Genomic DNA, 23100 nt, shown 5'->3' on the forward strand with positions numbered 1-23100 from the left:
GTGAGAAATGAGCTCCCACAGAACACCCACAGATCTAAGCGACTGCTGATAATGCCGGGGAAGAACAGAGTGGGAATTTCCAAGACAAATTTCTGAGATAAAAGAGATGCAATGTAAGGAAAAATGAAATAATCTGGAAATAAAGGCTTAGATTAATTCAGCCACATTTAGGAGAGGGTATAAAAGTGTGTCAAAGGTGCCTCTTGCTAGGAAACATAGCTATCATTAGTTTCACGACGTTAAAAGGAAATGCTGCTTAAGACAGTTCACTCAAAAATCCAAACTGGGAAACTCCAGAAGGTGGCAGCAGACACGAACGCAGAGTTCATTACATCTGGGCCCTGTACATTCCCACAGCCCACAGGACACCGAGCAACTAGGTAACAAAACCGAAAGTGCATGCTGGAGACTTATAACAAAACCAGGTAAGATGGGCATGGTGGTTCACACCTGTAGCCTCAGCTACGTGGAAGGCTGAGGTGGGAGGATGGCTGGAGCCTGGGAGTTTGAGGCTGCAGTGAGCTGTGATTGCACCACTGGAGTCCAGCCTCAGCAACATAAAGTGAGATGGTGTCTCACGAAAAAAACAAGTGAACCTCAAAGTACAAGGAGGTGGGGATAAATTTCCAAGAGCCACGGTCCCCCAGGATTTCAGTATCTGTGTAGGAGAAAGCAAAGAAACATCTAACAGAGCTGAAAACAGGGGAACCTCAAAAGAGCCAACAGGTGCGTGCTGGAAAAGCACAGCATGAATTTTGAATTTGGCTCCTGAGATGGGGAAGGTTTTCCTCTCTCCAGTGGAGAGTGGGTGCAAGGGCCCTCAGTAAGTCCCTATAGGCGATGGAAGAAAGCTAGGAAGCCTGCCATGAAACAGATCATAGTGGTAGCCTACTGTTTCCAAAGGAGCTAACGAGCAATGAAAGGAAATGATACCAGACATAAAAGAGGCTGCATGTGGTGGCTCATGCCTGTCATCCCTGCAATTTGGGAGGCCAAGGCAGGAGGATCACTTGAGGCCAAGAGACCAAACCCAGCCTGGACAATAAAGAGAAATCTTACTCTACAAAAAAAAAAGAAAAAAAATTAAGTACCTGGGCATGGTGACACCCACTTGTAGTCTTGTTTACTCAGGAGGATTACTTGAGACCAGGAGGTGGAGGCTGCAGTGACCTGTGACTGTGCTACTGCACTTCATACTGGGCAACAGTCTCAGTACATTGCTGCAAACTCTGCTGCTGCTCCTCTGGCTGTGGGTCAACCTGCTCCCAGTCCAGCTGCTGTGTCCCTATTTGCTGTCAGTACAAGATCTGATCTTTAACACACAGCCATATTGGCTCTCATCCACATGCTCCAGACAGAGACCAATGTATCAGCATAAAGTCGTGAATCACAGCCCTGGGGTGACTGTTTTCTGGAATGTTGGAGCAATGGTATTTGGAACAGGACGAGCCTTCACAGGCCCCATGCGGGGCACAGCCCCTCACAACTCTCGTCTCACCATGGGTAGCTGTCATGGTGGATGAGACCACTCCTGCTTCCTCTCCTGCACCACCTCTCTCTACCTTGACGTTCTAAACCCTCTCCTCCCAGGCATGGTCCCAAGGAAAGCTCCTGGTGCCATTTGTCTATTGCGCTCTGCAAATTCTGAGCCTTGACCTTGTGATTCCTTTGAATAAGTGATCGCTTCCCCTCACAAGTCCTGTTTCAGTGTGGCCCTTTTCCTGCTGTTTCTTTTGAATGAGACTTTCAACCTCCCTCCTGGCCCTAAAGCACCCCCTTTTCTTTGCACTTCCTGATCACATCAGGCTGTTGGGTGATCCACTCCTTCATGCAGCAGTTTGCTAAGCACCACTGCACGCACCAGGAGCGCAAGAAGAACGCAGCACGGCACCTGGCCTTAGGGTTCTTGGACTGCAGCAGGGGAGCCCCTACGATAGGATGCAGAGGTAACTGAGGTTGTCCACAGCCAGGTGGCGAGAAGGCCGAGTGGGGCAGATGTGAGTAGGTCTGACACGCAGCCATGACAGGGAAGAGAGCAGCCAACTCTAAAAATAGCTTTGGGAGTAGAATTTCAGGCACCGTGACTGTTTGGATGGACGAAGGGCTGGGAGAGGCATAGAGAGAAAGGAAGAGGGAAGGGGGGCTCCCTTGTTCCTGAGCTAGTGCAGAGTCCTCCAGGACCCTCTTCTTTTTGTGTCCTGCCCACCCTGTGACCTGGCCAGCTGCACGTTTTCCCAGCAGGTTTGAAGCCAAGCTGTGCTGTGAACATTCCGTGGCCCTGAACACTGAAAAAGGTGTTCACGTTGTTGCCCAAAACAGTGAAATCTCAAACACGTGGTGTTTGGTGGCTGTAACGTGACAACACACACAGATGCTGATTCAAATGTGCTAAATATCCTAACTGCACATGATTACCACCACTAAGCCTGTAGCCCCAACATAGGCTTTGTGTAAGGTAATATTTCTGGGGCCATATTCATTTTGGGGCCATGACCATGGGGAATGAGCATTGCGAAGTAAATTTCCAGCTACAGTTAAATAAATTCTTGTCCTCTAGAAGATGAATGACTTCCAGGAATACCACCACCACTCACTGTGACAACTTGCCCAGGTATGGCAACACAAAGATGAATGGCCAGAGATTGTGTCGTGACACCATGCATCCTCCAAGGACTGCATGTAGGTAGTGGAGGAGAAACATGGTTTGAAAGGTACAGAGGCAGAGCTAGTTTTCAGAAATGTCTTCCAAATATTACAGCTTATATAGGAAAGTGATTTGATGATGTCATCCCAAATTTGACAATTCTAAAAATTAACATAGTTATTGGTAGTGAGCTATGAGATGAAAAGCTATCTTTCTAAACTATTGATGATATAATTTCTTAAAGAGAACAGTGCTAGAAGAAATAATGAATTCTCCCTACCATGCCTCCAACCATTAGCAGTCATAGAGACCTCCAGCTAATGCCAAGAAGAAAGGAAGCGCTTGGCTGCCCTAAAGCTTCTCTTGGCACAACCTGTGGGAATGGCAGGTGGTGGGGAAGGGGCTGGAGAAATGCTCTGAGGGAGGGGCAGGGGCTGCTCCACCAGGGCATGGGGAACCCCCAAAGCCCAGGGGATTCACACATGGACTTGAGTCGGAAACGCAGCTCCCGTGCACAGGATGGCAGCTCATTACTATGTGGCCAGTGAAGAACATGTGCCTCAGCAGGCAGAGGACCATGATGGCCTTGGGCAATAGACACAGAGGTTGTGAGACGCCCGTCTATACAAATTACATGGTGACATGGTGACAACCAAAATGTTAACACTCTAGAGATCAGTATTATGGGTAATTTGTTGTCTTCCCTAATTGTCTACTTTCATTTAAATTAAGACCTCATTTTTAATATTAAAACACTAAGAATTTAAAAATGAGAAAGTTTTTGGCACAGAAAATACAGAGAAGCCGGGAAAGATACCTTGATCCACCAAATGCACGTGACCAAAGATGGCAGCTCCAAGAGCTGACAAGAGACACCCTGCGTCTTGGCTGTATTTGTTTATATAGGAAGTGAACAAGATGGAGAAAAAGCCAAACGTAGAAGCCTGGGACAGTCTATGTTGGGAGAAACCAACAGGAGTCCATGGACTCTAGAGACACAAATGAGCCATGGCTCCAGAGGAATGGTCTGGCGGGAACCAGGAAGTGGCCGTGAGCCCAGCCTCACACCTGACCCTGGGCAGAAGTATAAAAGGCCCAGGGTCAGGGAGCTCCACACCTGCTCCTCCCACTCAACCAGCTCCTCTATCTGCTCCACCCTCAATCTACCAGAAGCATGGGCTGCTGTTGCTGTTCCGGGGGCTGTGGCTCTGGCTGTGAGGGCTGTGGCTCCGGCTGTGAGGGCTGTGGCTCCAGCTGTGAGGGCTGTGGCTCTGGCCATGGAGGCTGTGGCTCCAGCTGCTGTGTGCCCGTCTGCTGCTGTAAGCGCATGTGCTGCTGTGTGCCAGCCTGTTCCTGCACCAGCTGTGGCTCCTGTGAGGGCTCCAAGCGAGGCTGTGGCTCTTGTGGGGGCTCCAAGGGAGGCTGTGGCTATGGCACCTATGGAGGTTCCAAAGGGGGCTGTGGCTCTTGTAGAGGCTCCAAGGGGGGCTGTGGCTCCTGTGGGGGCTCCAAGGGTGGCTATGGTTCTTGCGGCTGCTCCCAGTACTGTTGCTGGAAGCCCTGCTGCTCCTCCTCAGGCTGTGGGTCATCCTGCTGCCAGTCCAGCTGCTGCAAGCCCTGCTGCTCCCAGCCCAGCTGCTGCCAGTCCAGCTGCTGTGTCCCCAGATGCTGCCAGTCCAGCTGCTGCAAGCCCTCCTGCTGCTCCCAGTCCAGGTGCTGAGTCCCCATGTGCTGCCAGTGCAGGATCTGAGGGCTGACCACAGACCTCATGTGGCTCCAGCAGATCCAGGGTGCCTTGAAAGTGATTAGTGCCTCATATCTGAGCCGCAGACTGCAGATCTCAGCCTAGGCCCAGCCGCAAGAGTTGCGCGCCCCTCCCTTCCCATCACCTGGCCCAGCCCCAGGAGCTGCATAGACCCTCCCCCCATCACCTGGCTCAGTCCCAGGGCCTTCCCTGGACATTGCCTGTGCTGGTCTCACTACCAGCGCTACACTGGGCCTGCTGCCAGCTCCAAATAGACTCGTGTCTGACCCAGACTCTGTCTCCATGATGCTTTCTGCACACACTCCAATGGGAAATCCCACATGGGGTGCAAGTAGTGGGGGCAGGAGTGGGTGAAATCTCCTTTTCTGAAGGTAAATTTGACAATATTCACTAAAATTTCACAGGTGTCGCTGTTATTTTCCTTGCTTTGGTGACATTATTCAATACAGTTAAGAAAGAGAATGAAAAAGAATGTACAACAACCAGAAAGATAAGGCCAAATTATCATTATTTCTGATGGTTCCATTGGACACCTAGAAAGAAAAACACAAAAGGTCAAATGAAAAATATGCCAAAAGTAAGTGAATTCAGTGAGAGGGCTGGGTACATAATTAATATGTAAAATCGGTAATCTCTTTCCACACACAACAAACACACAAAACCCCTTGACCACGAACTTCATAAGAAACAGTTTAAAAAATCTATATGAAGAAGCAGCATTTCTAATACTAAAAAGTAGAAACTGCCCAAAAGCCCATTAATAGTAGGAAAAAAAGTCACTATGGTAAATTCACTGAGTAAAATACTACGTGGCAATGAGAATCTCACAAACATGTTATTGAATGAAAGAAGACAGACAAAGTTGCACCTGTTCAACTCCTAGCTGAAGCATGAAGAAGACCACCTGCTGGATGCCGCAGGGTCGGGATGGGCTCCTTGGGAGGAGAGAATGGAAGGGGACTCAGAGACAGCTCAGGAGTCTGGCGTTGTCTTTTTCTAAATCTGGGTGCTGCTGATATGTGGCTGAGTTTGCAAAACTTCATCAATCTGTTATCTTATGTGTATTTTCTCCATGAAATTCTACTTCAGTAAAAGTTTTAACAAAAATGTCTTTGAACATCTATGTGGAGAGAACTTTAAAATGCTGACAGAAAAAAAATGTTGCGAATAAGTGCCTAGAAAATGTTTATTTGATAGGATTTTTAATATTACTATAATTGTCAATTATTTCTAAATCGATTTATACATTTAATGGGATCCAAACAAAAATGTTATAAGATTTTAAAACCTAGATATACTAATTAAAACATTCATATGAGAAAATAAGCAGGATAGGTATGCACAGTGGCTCACCCCTGTAACCCCAGGGCTTTGGGAGCTGAGGTGGGAGATTTGCTTGAAGCCAGGAGTTCAAGACCAGCAAAGGAAACATGGTGAGACCTCATCTCTACAAAAGAAATTCTTAAACATTTGAGGGCCTGGTAGCGTGCACCTGTAGTCCCAGCAACTTGGGAGGATCGCTCGATCCCAGGAGTTTGAGGTTACAGTGAGCTAGGATCCTGCCACTGCACTACAGCCTGGACAACAGAGGAAGACTCTGTCTATACAGAAAAAGAACCCAGACGAATAAGCAAAAAAGCATAAGTAAACAACCAGGAAGATCCTAAAGTGAAAGGGGTCCAAATATAAAAACGTCTTTTACAATTATGATAATTCAACCACCTTCACACAATCACATGATGATCCAACAGATAAATGCAAAAGAATAGAAACACCAGGCAGAAAACCAAATAGGAGAATTTTCACACGCTAATGACAGGATTTAAATTTGTTAAGAAAAACAGTTATCAGCTAAATGAGGTTAAAACAATTATATAAGATCTAATAAGATTAAAATTAGATCCATACCCTACCCTTATTATAAAACTGTGTTACAAGCAGAATAAAGACTTAATCAAAAAATAAAAATATAAAATAACTGAAAACAAAAGAGAAATTTTTTTTTTTTTTTTTTTTGAGATGGAGTCTCAGTCTGTCGTCCAGGCTGGAGTGCAGTGGCGCAATCTCGGCTCACTGCAAGCTTCGCCTCCTGGGTTCACGCCATTGTCCTGCCTCAGCCTCTCCAAGTAGCTGGGACTACAGGCGTCCGCCACCACGCCCGGCTAATTTTTTGTATGTTTTTAGTAGAGAAGGGGTTTCACCGTGGTCTCGATCTCCTGACCTCGTGATCTGCCTGCCTCGGCCGCCCAAGTGCTGGGATTACAAGCGTGAGCCACCACTCCCGGCCAGAAATTTTTAAATAATATTGCAGTTAACTAGTTTTTTCTTCGCATGACACAAAACCCAGCAGCCCACAAAAGAAAAGACTAGTAAATATGTTAAAAAGAGAAAATCTCTACATGCTACATGGTAAAAAAATTATGTATATACATGAAAAGACAAATCTCATTAATATTTGAAGCATTGTTTGGAATAAATTTTTAAAACCTAATAGAAAGCTGCCAGCAAAATGGCAGACGAGGGAACTCCAGGCCCTCATTCTCCCGCAGAGTCACCAAGTTATCAACAATATACACAGCAGAATACCATTGTGAGATGCCAGCTGAGAAGCTACAGCATCAAGGCCAACCGAAAACCATATTCTACGGAAAGGGGTGAGAAACTTGTGGCATTTTGCATGTCCATCCTTTCTCCTCCCCCATCCAACCTGGTGCTGTGGAACTGAGAGGAATTCGGAGACCCTGCTTCAAGATGGGAACAAAAGAGTCAGCTGAGCATCCAAGGTTCTGGCAACCCGGGGTCTGCCTGAGGAGCTGGTATGCGTCTCACCTACTCCAAGCACTGCTAGGCTTGTGGCCTTTCTTGGAAGCTACTGAAAAAAGATACAACCATCACAGCGTATTAAAGCTCAGCTCCTAAGACAGTTGCCAGAAGGGAGAAGGATTACGGGCTTCTGAGAAGAGACATGGGAAAGCAACTTAGGGAATTTGAGATAACTAAAAAGCACACACACACAAGCCCAAAGAAGACACATACTCAGAAAAAGCTTCACAGGTCCTGAAGTCTCTAGCTGGGCTGACTGGTGAAGGGTTTCCTCTGCATGAAGCCAGTACAGAAAGATAGGGAGAGGTGTTTGGTTTCTTTTTCACTCAAGTCTCAACAATAACAACAACAACAAAAATCACAAGGCATACAAAAACAAAAACAAACCAAAACAAACAGGAAAACCGGATCCTATCAAAGAAACAACAACAACAACAACAAAAAAAAAACTCATGAAACCGACCTTAAAGACATGCAGATCTCTGAGCTGCCTGACAAAAAATTCAAAATAACAGTCAGAAGATGATCAACGAGCAAACACTGATGAACAACTAGACGCAATCAGGAAAACAATGCACTAACATAATGAGAATAACAGCAAAGATACAGATACTATCAGCAAGAACCAAACATAAATTCTGGAACTATAAAATACAATAACCAAACTGAAAAATGTACTAGAGAAGTTCAACAGCAGACTCGATGAGGCAGAAGGGTGCAGCAAACTGAAAGATGGACCATTAAAATCATCATGGCAGAGCAGTCAACATTTAAAAAGAATGAAAGAAAGTGAAGAGAGCCCAAGGGACTTATGGGAGGCTAGAAGTGGAATAACATACACATTATGGGATTCTGAGAAAAAGAAGAGTGAGAAAAGGGAAAGAGAGCTTATTGGAAAAAACAATAACCAAAGACTTCCCAAATATTAGGGAAAACATGGACATACACATTCAAGAAGCCCAAAGAACTTCAACCAGAATAAATCTAAGGAGACCCACACTGGCTTACTTTATAATTAGAGTGCCAGAATTCTAAGAAAAAGAATCTATAAAGCAGCAAGGGAAAGCAACTCATCACACACAAGGGAGCTTTCAGGCAACCGTCTGCAGATGTCTCAGCAGAAACCTTGCAGTCCAGAAGGGAGTGGGGTGATATATTCAAAATGCTGACAGAAAAAAAAGCTATCAATCAAGAAAACTGTCCTTCAAAATTGAAGCAGAAATTAAGGTTTTCCCCATAAATAAAAGCTGAGGAAGTTCATTATTACTTGACCTACTCTGCAAGAAATGCTACAGGGAGTCCTTCAAGGTGAAAGAAAGAATACTACACAGGAATATAAAAATATAACTTCCTCCAATAAAGGTAAATGCATAGAAAAATATAGTAACATGTATTAATGTAATTTTGGTACATAAATTCACTTTCAATGTATGACATTTAAATGAAAAAACACAAAAATTAAGTATAAAGCCACTTAGTGGATATGTAACATATAAATAAATATGTATTTTGTAACATCAATAACATGAAGTGGAGAGGGTGCAGCTATGCAGTAATATGGTTTTGCGTATGGTTGAAGTTAAATAGTTCTGAGTTTGAAAAAGAATGTCATTACTTTATTACATCTTATGTGATTACAGTGGTGACTACAACGAAAAGTGATTTCTAGATATTTTCCATATATATGTACAGAACAACAGGCAGAAGACGAATAAGGAAATAAAAGACTTGAACAGCACTATAGTGAAACTAGACCTAAAAGACATATACAGATGACTCCACCCAACAGCAGCAGAGTATACCTTTCTCTCAGGTGCACATGGAACTTTCTCCAGGATAGACCATATGTCAGGCCACAAAACAAATTTCAACACATTTTGAATGTTCGAATTATATGGGGTTTTCTCCAAGCACAATGGAATAAAACTAGAAATCCATAGGAGAAGGAAAAACGGAAAATCCACAATCATGTGGAAATTAAACAGCACACTCTTAACCAATGAGGCAAGAAGACGTCACAAGAGAAATACCTAGAGACAAACGAAAGTGAAAATACAACATACGAAAACTTACAGATGCAGCACAAGCAGTGCTGAGGCAGAAGTTTATAACTATAAACACACACATTTAAAAAGAAGGCAGATCTCAAGTTAACGACCTGTGGATGAAAAAAGGCAGACTCTGTCAAATATCTGTGGAGGTTTATTCTGAGCCAAATATGACCATGACCTAGGACACAGCCTCCAGAACTCCTGAGATCATCAAAAGGTGGTTGGGTTGCAATGTGGTTTCATATGTCTTAGAGGAACAAAAGTTACAGGGAAAAACATAAATCAGTGATGAGCCCCCTTTCACTTGCTTATTAGCCATTTGTGTCTCTTCTTTGGAAAATGCCTATCTAAACCCTCTGCTAAGTTTTTAATAGGATTGTGTGTTTGAGTGCTAAGAATTCTTTATGTCTGGATGCAAGTTCATTATCAAATATACGATTCGAAAGTGGTTTCTCCCATTCTGTTGATGTTTTTCATTTTCTTGATAGTGCTCTTAGAAGTATAAGAACAAGGCGGGGCGCGGTGGCTCACACCTGTAATCTCAGCACTTTCGGAGGCCGAGATGAGCAGATCACGAGGTCAGGAGATCGAGACCACCCTAGCTAATACGATGAAACCCCGTCTTTACTAAAAATACAAAAAAATCAGCCAGGCATGGTGGCGGGCACCTGTAGTCCCAGCTACTCAGGAGCCTGAGGCAGGAGAATGGCCTGAACCCAGGAGGCAGAGCTTGCAGTGAGCCGAGATGGAGCCACTGTACTCCAGCCTGGGCAACAAAGTGAGACTGCATCTCAAAAAAAAAAAAAAAAAAAAAAAAAAGCATAAAAACTATTAGTTTTGATGTAGTCAGTTAATCTAGTTTTTCTTTTTTCTCCCTATGCTTTTGGTGTCATTCTCCAAAAGCCATTGCATACTCCAAGGTCATAAAGACTTAATCTGTTTTTATTTTAACAGTCCTGTTTTGGCTTTTACAAGTAGGTCATTGAGCTATTTTTTTTCTGTTTTTGTCTTGTTCGTTTGTTTGGTATATGCTAAGAGGTAAACATCCAAATTCATTCTTTTGCATGTGGACATCCAGCTGTCTGCGCAGCATTGTTTGTTGAAAAGCTTCCTTTTTTCCCACAGAATTGTTTCCTACTCTTGTTGAAAACCCATGGATCACAACTGTGAGGCTTCATCTCAAGGGTCTCAAATCTACTCCATTAATGCATCTTTCTGTCTTTAGACAAGCACCACGCTGCCTTGATTACTGTTTGCTTTATAACCCATTTAGAAATTGGAAAACATAAGTCCTTGACTTTGTTTTTCTTTTTCAAGATTGTTTTGGCTATTTAGAGTCCCTTGCGTGTTTACATAAATTTTAGAATCGGCTTGTCAATTTCTGCAGAAAAGACACCTGGGATGTAATTGCATTGAATTGGTAGATCAAGTTTTTTAGAGTGTTTCAATCTTCACAATATTAGGTTTTCCAATACATGAACATGGGATTTTCCCCCGATTTACTTTGGTCCTCTTTAACTTCTTCCTGTGATGTCTTGTAGTGTTAAGTGTCCAAGTCTTGCACTTTTTGGTTGCTTGTATTCCTAGGAATTTTATTCTTTTTGATAGAATTATTCCCTTACATCTTGTTTGCATTACTCATTGGAGGTTGTGGAAACACAGCTGACTTTCGTGTATAGGATTTGTGCCCTGAACTCATGTTGAGCTCATTTATTGGGCATAATAGTTGTGTGTGTGTGTGTGTGTGTGTGTGTCTGTGTCCCTTAGGATTTCCTACATACAACATGAGATTTTCTTAAAGTAGAGATACTTTTGCTTAGTTTTTTCCTGCCTGGATGCCTTTTATTTTGTTTTCCTGTCATATTACTCTGGCTATAGCTTCAGTGAAATGTTGCATAGAAGTGGTGAGTGTGGACATTCTTTTCTTGTTCCTGACTCAGGGAGAAATATCCAGGTTTTCACAGTTAAGTATGGTGTTCGCTGTGGGTAGATGTCCTTTCTCAGGCTGAGAAAAGTCCCTTCTGTTCCTCCCTGTGCCAAACCAAAGCTGGGAAGCCTGTGAGTGGTTGGAGAACACTTGGATTCTTCATCCTCTGAGCCCAGAGATGGAGGGTACGCCTCAGCCTGTGCTCAGCCACACACTCTCAGGTCCCTGAACCAGCACAGTTTCCAGTGTTGTCCTACAGAGCATCTCAGGGACACAGCTCATTCTAGTCTCGCTACCCCTCTACCAGCTAGACCCCCACTCTGGGGCCTGGCTGGGCATAGAGACCACCCATTATACCCCTTCCTAGGCACCAAGAACAAAGATCTCCTTTTCCCCCAAACATATCCTCCCATGGGGAAGAAGCAGGAGTCCACAATTCCAACCAAGACAGACTGAATCCCAATGAGACGCAGCTGGGACTCCCTGTGTACTAATGAGAGATCCTCACTCATTCACTCATTCATTCACTCGACTTCATTCATTCATACATACTGCTAGTGATTCCTTCATTAATCAGTTCAGCAACTGTTTCCGGAACAGGAGCTGGGCCTGGTACGCAGTTATAGCAGTGGGAGCAATAAGCTATCAGGGAGGAGGGGAAGGACATGTGGCCAGTTTGCCAATGAGACAGAGGCTGGAAGAAAAGAGTCAGTGAGACCAAGGCTGAGGGGTGGAGAATTTATTTAGTGCTGCACCCAGATGCATTTTGGATTTCCATAGACACATGTGATCAGTTGGGTTGCAGGACATCCATCTGCAAATGCCATGGAGCTCCTGGCAGGCAAAGGAAAGAAGGGTTTGCTATCTCGCATGGAATTTTTAAGAAGGGGAATTCCAGGCTATTCCTTGGTATGAGGGCTGCCTCCAGTATAGTCTGGCTCAGACATATGGAGGCATGTGGGAAGGAGGGGCAAAGGTGCCTGGGTCTTGGGATATCCTTATACGGAATGGCAGGGAGTGGTTCATTCCATTTCCTCAGGGGCAGGAAAAAGAGGCCCTGAGCCAAGGGAGTCACCGTTCAGATCCGGAAGGTGATGTGCTTCAGGGGTAGTCACTTGTTGGGAAGCACAGATCTTCAACAGCACCTGAGGTTTCCCACTAGAGCCTCAGATCTTGCACTGGCAGCACACGGGGACACAGCAGCTAGACTGGGAGCAGCGGGGCTTGCAGTAGCTGGACTGGCAGCAGGATGACCCACAGCCTGAGGATGAGCAGCAGGGCTTGCAGCAGCTGGACTGGCAGCAGGATGACCCACAGCCTGAGGATGAGCAGCAGGGCTTACAGCAGCTGGACTGGCAGCAGGATGACCCACAGCCTGAGGAGCAGCAGGGCTTACAGCAGCTGGACTGGCAGCAGGATGACCCACAGCCTGAGGAGCAGCAGGGATTACAGCAACTGGACTGGCAGCAGCCACAAGAACCACAGCCCCCCTTAGAGCCACCACAGGAGCCACAGCCACTGCCTCCCTTAGAGCCCCCACAAGAGCCACAGCCCCCCTTGGATCCCCCACAGGAGCCACAGCCCCCCATGGATCCCCCACAGGAGCCACAGCTCCCTTTGGATCCCCCACAGGAGCCACAGCTGGAGCAGGAACAGGCTGGCACGCAGCAGCATACGGGCTTGCAGCAGCAGACAGGCACACAGCAGCCGGAGCCACAGCCTCCACACCCGGAGCCACAGCCCCCACAGCCGGAGCCACAGCCTCCAGAGCAGCCACAGCAGCCCATGGTTCTGGTGGATTGAGGGTGGAGTAGGTAGAGAAGCAGGTGAGAGGGAGGTGCAGGTGTGGAGCCCACTGAGCCTGGGCTCTTTATATACCTGTCTAGGGGTCAGGTGGGTCACAGGGGCCCTTCCTGGTTCCTCCTAAAGTTCTTACCCCAGGAAACTTGTGTGTCATTTAAAATAACAAAAATACTGTGTTGCCTCATGACACACTTCCTCCTCCTACTTGGTTTGCCTTTCTAAACCCTCAAGTCCGAGTCCTTCCCTTTGAGGACCCCCAGGAATGAGTGGAGCCTGGTCTGTTTCCGCCCCGCCCTCCAACCCCAGCCTTCTGCCCCTCTTTTCTCTTCCCCTCGGGGCATTGCTCTCAACGCCCGTGCTCCCCAGGGCTCTGTCCCCACCAGGTGATGGGGCGCTGAGTTCCCTTTTCTCTCCTTCACTTTTCTGCCCCTGCTTCCTGCAACTCTGATCTTTCTCTCAATGCTCCCTAAAGGCGTGGAATGCCTGGGCTCCTCCCAGCTCTCCTTCCTGTCTGGCTTTCCTGGTTGAGCGACTGGATGCCTTGTGGGGAGGTCCTCAGCTCTCCTGCCCTGCTCATTTCCAGAGGGTACCTGGCTCCGTACCCGGCAGGAAGCTCACGACCTCCCGGGTCTCAGATCCACTGTCCTCCCTGCTGGGGCATTAGGGAGTTCCCACCCAAACCCTCCTAAAAGAGCCATGGGAGGAGGTGGCGGGTGGTTGTGGACCTGGACTCTGGGAATCCGGGATTCTTGTCTGACCCACCAGCCCTCGGCCATGGCTTCACATTTCCTCCGACGTCCAGCAGGCCTCTCCCTGCCCCTGTGCATTCTGTGCCTTCCCATCCCCGCAGGCCTGGCAGCAGCCAGAGCCTCGTCTCTCCCAGGAGGGGCTCAGCACTCCCCAGAGCTCAGTTCCTTGGAGTATCTCTGTGTCCTCGCCTCCGGTGGGCTGTAAAACATCTGTGCCCTGGTGGATGCTTTCGGGTTTATCTGGCCCATTTTAATTGATATGATGAGAGCAATGGTCTCTGGTGACTTTCTGTGTTTGAGTCAGAGCAGAATCTCCATTGTCTCACACACACACGCGTGCACACACACTCACATAGACATGCACAGGCACAGATACACATTCACAGACACACACATGCACAGGCACTCACTCACACAAACTGGAAATTGTATTACAGAAGAGAAAAGGGACACACATATAGCAAAGGAAGCCATGCCTCTCATAATCAAGATGTCTCATGAACACAGCAGGTCGCCAACCTGCCGCAGACACAGAGTGTGGGGGCTCCAATGGGGGCTGTGGCTCCTGTGGTGGCTCTAAGGGGCGCTGTGCTCCTTGTGGCTGCTCCCAGTGCAGTTCCTGTAAGCCCTGCTGCTGTTCCTCAGGCCGTGGGTCATCCTGCTGCCAGTCCAGCTGCTGCAAGCCCTGCTGCTCCCAGTCCAGCTGCTGTGTCCCCGTGTGCTGCCAGTGCAAGATCTGAGGCTCTACTGGGAAACCTCAGGTAGCTCCTGAAGTTCTGTGCTTCACAACGAGTGAGTACCCCTCAAGCACATCCTGTTCTGGACCAGAACAATGAGTCCCCTGGCTCAGGGCTTCTTTTTCCAGCCCTTGAGGAAGTGGAGTGAACTACTCCTTGCCCATTCCCTATAAGCATATCCCATGCCCCGGGTACTTTTGCCCCTCCTTCCCACATGCCCCCATATCTCTGAGCCAGACTGCACTGGGGGCAGCCCTCATGCCAAGGAGGTGCCTGGCATTCCCCTTCTTGACAATTCCATTGGAGACAGCAAACTTTTCTTTCCTATGTCTGCCAGGAGCTCCATGGCATTTGCAGATGGATGTCCTGCAACCCAAATAATCACATGTATCTATGGAAATCCAAAATGCATCTGGGTGCAGCACTAAATAAATTCTCCACCCCTCAGCCTTGGTCTCACTGACTCTTTTCTTCCAGCCTCTGTCTCATTGGCAAACTGGCCAGATGTCCTTCCCCTCCTTCCCTGATAGCTTATTGCCCCCACTTCTGTAACTGTGTGCCAAGCCAAGCTCCCATTCCAGAAACAGCTGTTGAACTCATTAATGAAGGAATAACTAGCAGTACGTATGAATGAATGAAGATGAGTAATGAATGAGTGAATGAGTGAGTATCTCTCATTAGTACACAGGGAGTCCCAGCTGCGTCTCAGTGGGATTCAGTCTGTCTTGGTTGGAATCGTGGACTCCTACTTCTTCCCCATGGGAGAATCTGTTTTGGTCACAAGGAGATCTTTGCCCTCAGTGTCTAGGAAGGGGTATAATGGGTGGTCTCTGTGCTCAGCCAGGCCTCAGAATGGGGGTCAAGCGGGAGAGGAGGAAGCAAGACTAGAATGAGCTGTGCCCCTGAGATGCTCTGTTGGACAATACTGGTAACTGTGTTGCTTCAGGGATGCAAGATGGTGTGGTTGAACACAGGTTGAGTTGCGTCCTCCATCTCTGGGTACAGAGTGACGAAGAATCCAAGTGTTCTCTGACCACTCACAGGCTTCTCAGCTTTGGTTTGGCATGTGGAGGAACAGAAGAGACTTTTCTCAGCCTGAGAAAGGACATCTACCCACAGTGAACACTATACGTAACTGTGAAAACCTGGATGTTTCCCCCTAAGATCAGGAACAAGAAAAGAATGTCCACACCCACCACTTATATGCAACATTTCACTGAAGCTATAGCCAGAGTAATGTGACAAGAAAAGAAAATAAAAGGGATCCAGGCAGGAAAAAACTAATCAAAAGTATCTCTATTTATAGAAAACCACAACTTGTATGTAGAAAATCCTAAGAAACACACACACACACACACACACACAACTATTATGCCCAATAAATGAGCTCAACAGAGTGCAGGGCACAAGTCCTATACACAAAAGTCAGCTGTGTTTCTACAACCACCTATGACCAATCCAAACAGGATATAAGGGAACAATTCTATAAAAAGAATAAAATTCCTAGGAATACAAGCAACAAAACAGTGCAAGACTTGGACACTTAACACTACAAGACATCACTGGAAGAAGTTAAAGAGGACCAAAGTAAATGGGGGAAAAATCCCATGTTTGTGTATTGGAAGACCTAATATTGTGAAGATTGAAACACTCTAAAAAACTTGATCTACCAATTCAATGCAATTACATTCCAGGTTTCTTTTCTGCAGAAATTGACAAGCTGATTCTAAAATTTATGTAAACATTCAAGGGACCCTAAATAGGTAAAACAATCTTGAAAAAGAGAGACAAAGTTGAGGACTCATGTTTTCCAATTTCTAAATGTGCTACAAAGCAAACAGTAATCAAGGCAGCGTGGTGCTTGTCTAAAGATAGAAAGATGCATTAGTGGAGTAGATTCGAGACCCTTGAGATAAAGCCTTGCATTTGTGGTCTATGGATTTTCAACAAGAGTAGGAAACAGTTCCATGGGAAAATAGGAACCTTTTCAACAAACAATGCTGCTGAGACAACTGGATGTCCACATGCAAAAATATGAATTTGGACCTTTACCTCATACCATATACCAAACAAACAAACAAAACAAAAACAGAAAAAAATAGCTCAATGACCTAATTGTAAAAGCCAAAACAAGAGGCCTCTTCGAAGAAAAACAGATTAAGTCTTCATGACCTTGAGGTATGCAATGGCTCTAAGAGAATGACACCGAAAGCACAAGAAGAAAAAGGAAAAACTAGATTAATAACTCCATTAAAAGTAATAGATTTTATGCTTCTAAGATCATTATCAAGAAAATGAAAAGACACCAACAGAATGGGAGAAACTTCTTTGGAATTGTATATTTTGTAATGAACTTGCATCCAGACATAAAGAATTCTTATTACTTAAACACACAATCCAATTAAAAACTTAGCAGAGGATTTAAATGGGCATTTTCCAAAGAAAATACACAAATGGCTAATAAGCACGTGAAAAGGGGCTCATCAGTGATTTATGTTTTTGCTTGTTAACTTCTGTTCCCCTAAGTTATATGAAACCACATTGTAACCCAACCACCTTGTGATGGTCTCAGGACTTCTGGACGCTGTGTCCTGGGTCATGGTCACTCTTATTTGGCTCAGAATAAACCTCCTCCAACTCCTTCTACCTGAAGCATGAAAAAGACCACCTAATGGATGCCGCAGGGTTGTGATGGGCTCCCTGGGAGGAGAGAATGGAAGGGGACTCAGAGAGCACTTGGGAGTCTGGCGATGTCTGTTTCTAAATCTGAGTGAGGCTGACATGTGGCTGAGTTTGCCAAACTTCTTCAAGCTGTCATCTTATGTGCATTTGCTTTGTGAAATTCTTCTTCATTAAAAGTTTTCATAAAAATGTCTTTGAACATCTATGTGGAGAAGACTTTAAAATGCTGACAGAAAAAATGTTGGGAATAAGTGAATAGAAAATGTTTATTTGATAGGATTTTTAATATTACTATAATTAAGTCAATTCTTTCTAAATCAATGTATACATTTAATGGGATCCAAACAAAAATGTTGAGAAGATTTTAAAAACTAGATATACTAATTAAAACATTCATACAAGAAAACAAGCAGGATGGGCATGCACAGTGGCTCACCCCTGTAACCCCAGAGCTTTGGGAAGCTGAGGTGGGAGGTTTGCTTGAAGACAGGAGTTCAAGACCAGCGAACAAAGCATGGTGAGATCTCATCTCTACAAACAAAATCCTTAGATATTTGCAGGGCCTGGTAGCGTGCACCTGTAGTCCCAGCAACTTGGGAGGTTTAGGCAGAAGGATTGCTTGAGCCCAGGAGTTTGAGGTTACAGTGAGCTATGATCATGCCACTGTACTGCAGCCTGGGAAACAGAGGAAGACCCTGTCTCTACAGAAAAAGAACCCAAACAAACAAGCAAAAAAGCATGAGTATACAGCCAGGAAGATCCTAAAGTGAAAGGTGACCAAATATAAAAACATCTTTTACAATTATGATAATTCAATCACCTTCACACAGTCACATGGAGATCCAACAGAAAAATGCAAAAGACAGAGAAACAAATGGAATTTTCACATGCTAATGACAGCATTTTAAATTTGTAACAGTAAAATATTATCTCCTAAATGAGGTTAAAACAATTATGTAAGGTCTAATAAGATTAAAATTACATCCTTACCCTAGCCTTACTATAAAAATGTGTTACAAACAGAATAAAGGCTTACACAAAAAATAAAAATATAAAATAATTGAAAAAAAGGAAATTTTTTAATAACATTGCAGTTCACTAGTTCTTTCTCAGCATGACACAAAACCCAGCAGCCCACAAAAGAAAAAACTAGTGAACATGTTAAAAACAGAAAATCTCTGCATGCTGCATGGTAATATATGTATGTATACATGTTCTTATAGTAATGAGATTTGTCTTTTCGTATATATATATAAGTATATATACATATACTTAGGGAATTGGAGATAACTAAAAAGCACACACACACAAGCCCAAAGAAGACACATACTCAGAAAAGTCTTGACAGGTCCTGGAGTATATATATATATACACGTATATATACACATATATACATATATATACACATATGTACGTATATATACACATATATACATGAAAAGACAAATCTCATTAATACGTGAAGCATTGTTTGGAATCAATTTTTAAAACCTCACAGAAAGGTGCCAGCAAAATGGCAGACGAGGGAACTCCAGGCCCTCATTCTCCCACAGAGTCACCAAGTTATCAACAATATACACAGCAGAATACCATTGTGAGATGCCAGCTGAGAAGCTACAGCATCAAGACCACCGAAAACCATGTTCTACGGAAAGGGGTGAGAAAGCTTGTGGAATTTTGCATATCCATCCTTTCCCCTCCCCCATCCCACCTGGTGCTATGCTGACAGGGATTTGGAGACCCTGCCTCAAGACAGGAACAAAACAGTCAGCTGAGCATCCAGCATACTGGCACCCCGGGGTCTGCCTGAGGAACTGGTATGTATCTCACCTGACTCCAAGCACTGATAGGCTGGTGGCCTTGCTTGGAAGCTACTGAAAAAAGATACAACCACCACGGCATATTAAAGCCCAGCTCCACAGGCAGGTGCCAGAGGCAGCAAGATTATGGGTGAGAAGAAGCATGGGAAAACTGCTTAGGGAATTTGAGATAACTAAAAAGCACACACACACAAGCCCAAAGAAGACACATACTCAGAAAAAGCTTCACAGGTCCTGGAGTCTCTAGCTGGGCTGACTGGTGAAGGGCTTCCTCTGCATGAAGCCAGTACAGAAAGATAGGGAGAGGTGTTTGGTTTTTTTTTCACTCAAGTCTCAACAATAACATCAACAACAAAAATCACAAGGCATACAAAAACAAAAACAAACCAAAAGGAACAGGAAAACCAGACCCTATTAAAGGAACAAAAAAAACCTCCAGAAACCAACCTTAAAGACATGCAAATCTATGAGTTGCCTGACAAAAAATTCAAAGTTACAGTCAGAAAATGATCAATGAGCAAACACAGATGAACAACTAGACGCAATCAGGAAAACAATGCATGAACATAATGAGAATAACAACAAAGACACAGAAACTATCAACAAGAACCAAACATAAATTCTGGAGCTATGAAATACAATAACCAAACTGAAAAATGTACTAGAGAAGTTCAACAGCAGACTTGATGATGCAGAAGGGTGCAGCAAACTGAAAGACAGGCCATTTAAAATCATCAAGTCAGAGCAGCCAACATTTAAAAAGAATGAAGGAAAGTGAAGAGAGCCCAAGGGACTTATGGGAGGCTAGGAAGTGGAACAACATACACATTATGGGATTCCAACAAGCAGAAGAGTGAGAAAAGGGGAAGAGAGCTTTTTGGAAAAAACAATAACCAAAGACTTCCCAACATATTAGAGAAAACATGACATACACATTCAAGAAGCCCACAGAACTTCAACCAGAATAAATCTAAAGAGACCCACACTGACTCACAGTAGAATTAGAGTGCCAGAATTCTAAGAAAAAGAATCTATAAAGCAGCAAGGGAAAAACAACTCATCACACACAAGGGAGCTTTCAGGCAGCTGTCTGCAGATGTCTCAGCAGAAACCTTGCAGGCCAGAAGGGAGTAGGATGACATATTCAAAATGCTGACAGAAAAACAAGCTATCCATCAGAAAACTGTCCATCAAAAATGAAGCAGAAATTAAGTTTTCCTCAGTAGATAAAAGGTGAGGAAGTTCATTATTACTTGAGCTGCTCTTCAAGAAATGCTAAAGGGAGTCCTTCAATGTGAAACAAAGAATACTAGACAGTAATATAAAAATATAACTTCCTCCGATAAAGGTAAATACATTGAAAAATATAGTAATGTGTATTAATGTAATTTTGGTACATAAATTCACTTCTAATGTATGAAATTTAAATGAGAAACAAAAATTAAGTGTAAAGCCACTCCGTGGATATATAACATGTAAATAAATATGTATTTTGTAACATCAATAACATGAAGTAGAGACGGTGTAGCTATGTAGTAATATGGTTTTGTGTATGGTTGAAGTTAAATAGCTCTGAGTTTGAAAAAGAATGTCATTACTTTATTACATCTTGTGTGATTACAATGGTGACTACAAAGAAAAATGATTTCTGGATATTTTTCATATATATGTACAGAGCTACAGACAGAAGACAAATAAGGAAATAAAAGACTTGAACAGCACTATAGTGAAACTAGACCTAAAAGACATATACAGATGACTCCCCCCAACAGCAGTAGAATATACCTTTCTCTCAGGTGCACATGGAACTTTCTCCAGGATAGACCATATGTCAGGCCACAAAACAAATTTCAACACATTTTAAATGTTGAAATTACATTCTCCAAGCACAATGGAATAAAACCAGAAATTTATAGGAGGAGGAAAAACGGAAAATCCACAATCATGTGGAAATTAAACAGCACACTCTTAACCAATGAGGCAAAGAAGTCACAAGAGAAATACCTAGAGACAAATGAAAGTGAAAACAACATACCAAAACTTACAGATGCAGCACAAGCAGTGCTGAGGCAGAAGTTTATAACTACAAACACACACATTTAAAAAGAAGGCAAATCTCAAGTTAACGACCTGTGGATGAAAAAAGGCAAACTCTGTCAAATATCTGTGGAGGTTTATTCTGAGCCAAATATGAGTGACCATGACCCAGGACACAGCCTCCAGAAGTCCTGAGATCATCACAAGGTGGTTGGGTTACAATTTGGTTTCTTGTCTTGGGAAACAGAAGTTACAGGCAAAATCATCCATCAGTGATGAGCCCCTTTTCACGTGCTTATTAGCCATTTGTGTCTCTTCTTCGGAAAATGCCTATCTAAACCCTCTGCTAAGTTTTTAATAGGATTGTGTGTTTGAGTGCTAAGAATTCTTTATGGCTGGATGCAAGTTCATTATCAAATATACGATTCGAAAGTAGTTTCTCCCATTCTGTTGGTGTCTTTTCATTTTCTTGATAGTGCCCTTAGAAGCATAAAAACTATTAGTTTTGATGTAGTTAGTTAATCTAGTTTTTCCTTTTTATCCTTGTCCTTTTGGTGTTATTCTCTAAGAGCCATTGCATAATCCAAGGTCATAAAGTCTTAATCTGCTTTTCTTCTAACAGTCCTCTGGTTTTGGCTTTTACAATTAGGTCATTGAGCTATTTTTTTGTTTTTGTCTTGTTCGTTTGTTTGGTATATGGTAAGAGGTAAAGGTCCAAATTCATTCTTTTGCATGTGGATATCCAGTTGTCTCAGTGACATTGGTTGTTGAAAAGGTTCCTTTTTTCCCATGGAATTGTTTTGTACTCTTGTTGAATATCCATAGACCACAAATGGGAGGCCAGCCGGGCGCAGTGGCTCACACTTGTAAACCCAGCACTTTGGGAGGCCGAGGCGGGGGGATCACGAGGTCAGGAGATCGAGACCACAGTGAAACCCCGTCTCTACTAAAAATACAAAAAATTAGCCGGGCGTGGTGGCGGGCGCCTGTAGTCCCAGATACTCAGAGAGGCTGAGGCAGGAGAATGGCGTGAACCTGGGAGGCGGAGCTTGCAGTGAGCCGAGATTGTGACACTGCACTCCAGCCTGGGCAACAGAGCGAGACTCCGTCTCAAAAAAAAAAAAAAAAAAAAAAATGGGAGGCTTTATCTCAAGAGCCTCGAATCTAACCCATTAATGCATCTTTCCATCCTTAGACAAGCACCACGCTGCCTTGATTACTGTTTGCTTTGTAGTCCATTTAGAAATTGGAAAACATGAGTCCCCAAATTTGTTTTTCTTTTTCAAGATTGTTTTAGCTATTTAGGCTTCCTTGAATGTTTACATAAATTTTAGAATCAGCTCATCAAATTCTGCAGAAAAGAAACCTGAGATGTAATTGCATTGAATTGGTAGATCAATTTTTTTAGAGTGTTTCAATTTTCACAATATTAGGTCTTCCAATACATGAACATGGGATTTTTCCCCCATTTACTTTGGTCTTCTTTAACTTCTTCCAATGATGTCTTGTGGTGTTAAGTGTCCAAGTCTTGCACTTTTGGGTTGCTTGTATTCCTAGGAATTTTATTCTTTTTGATAGAATTGTTCCTTTTCATGGTGTTTGGATTGTTCATTACTGGTTGTAGAAACACAGCTGACTTTTGTGTATAGGAGTTGTGCTCTGCACTCTGTTCAGCTCATTTATTGAGCATAATAGTTGTGTGTGTATGTGTGTGTGTGTGTGTGTGTGTCCCCTAGGATTTTCTACATACAAGATGAGATTTTCTGTAAATAGAGATACTTTTGCTTTTTTCCCAGCTTGGGTGCCTTTTTTTTCATTTTCTTGTCATATTACTCTGGCTATAGCTTCAGTGAAATGTTGCATAGAAGTGGTGGGTGTGGACATCCCTTTCTTGTTCCTGATCTTAGGGGAAACATCCAGGTTTTCACAGTTACATATAGTGTTCACTGTGGGTAGATGCCCTTTATGAGACTGAGAAAAGTCCCTTCTGTTCCTCCCTGTGCCAAACCAAAGCTGTGAATCCTGTGAGTTGTTGCAGAACACTTGGTTCTTCATCACTCTG

The 23100-nt window shown here is 43.9% G+C and overlaps 2 pseudogenes; one reads left to right on the forward strand and one right to left on the reverse strand.

Moving 5' to 3' along the window:
• Window positions 1-1764: 1764 nt before the first annotated feature.
• Window positions 1765-4693, reverse strand: LOC116467895 (uncharacterized; annotated as a pseudogene).
• Window positions 4694-6918: 2225 nt separating this feature from the next.
• On the forward strand, window positions 6919-13137 carry LOC116467896 (uncharacterized; annotated as a pseudogene).
• Window positions 13138-23100: the final 9963 nt, after the last annotated feature.

This window comes from Hylobates moloch, unplaced genomic scaffold, assembly GCF_009828535.3.
Source record: "Hylobates moloch isolate HMO894 unplaced genomic scaffold, HMol_V3 SCAFFOLD_5, whole genome shotgun sequence".
Taxonomy (NCBI): domain Eukaryota; kingdom Metazoa; phylum Chordata; class Mammalia; order Primates; family Hylobatidae; genus Hylobates; species Hylobates moloch.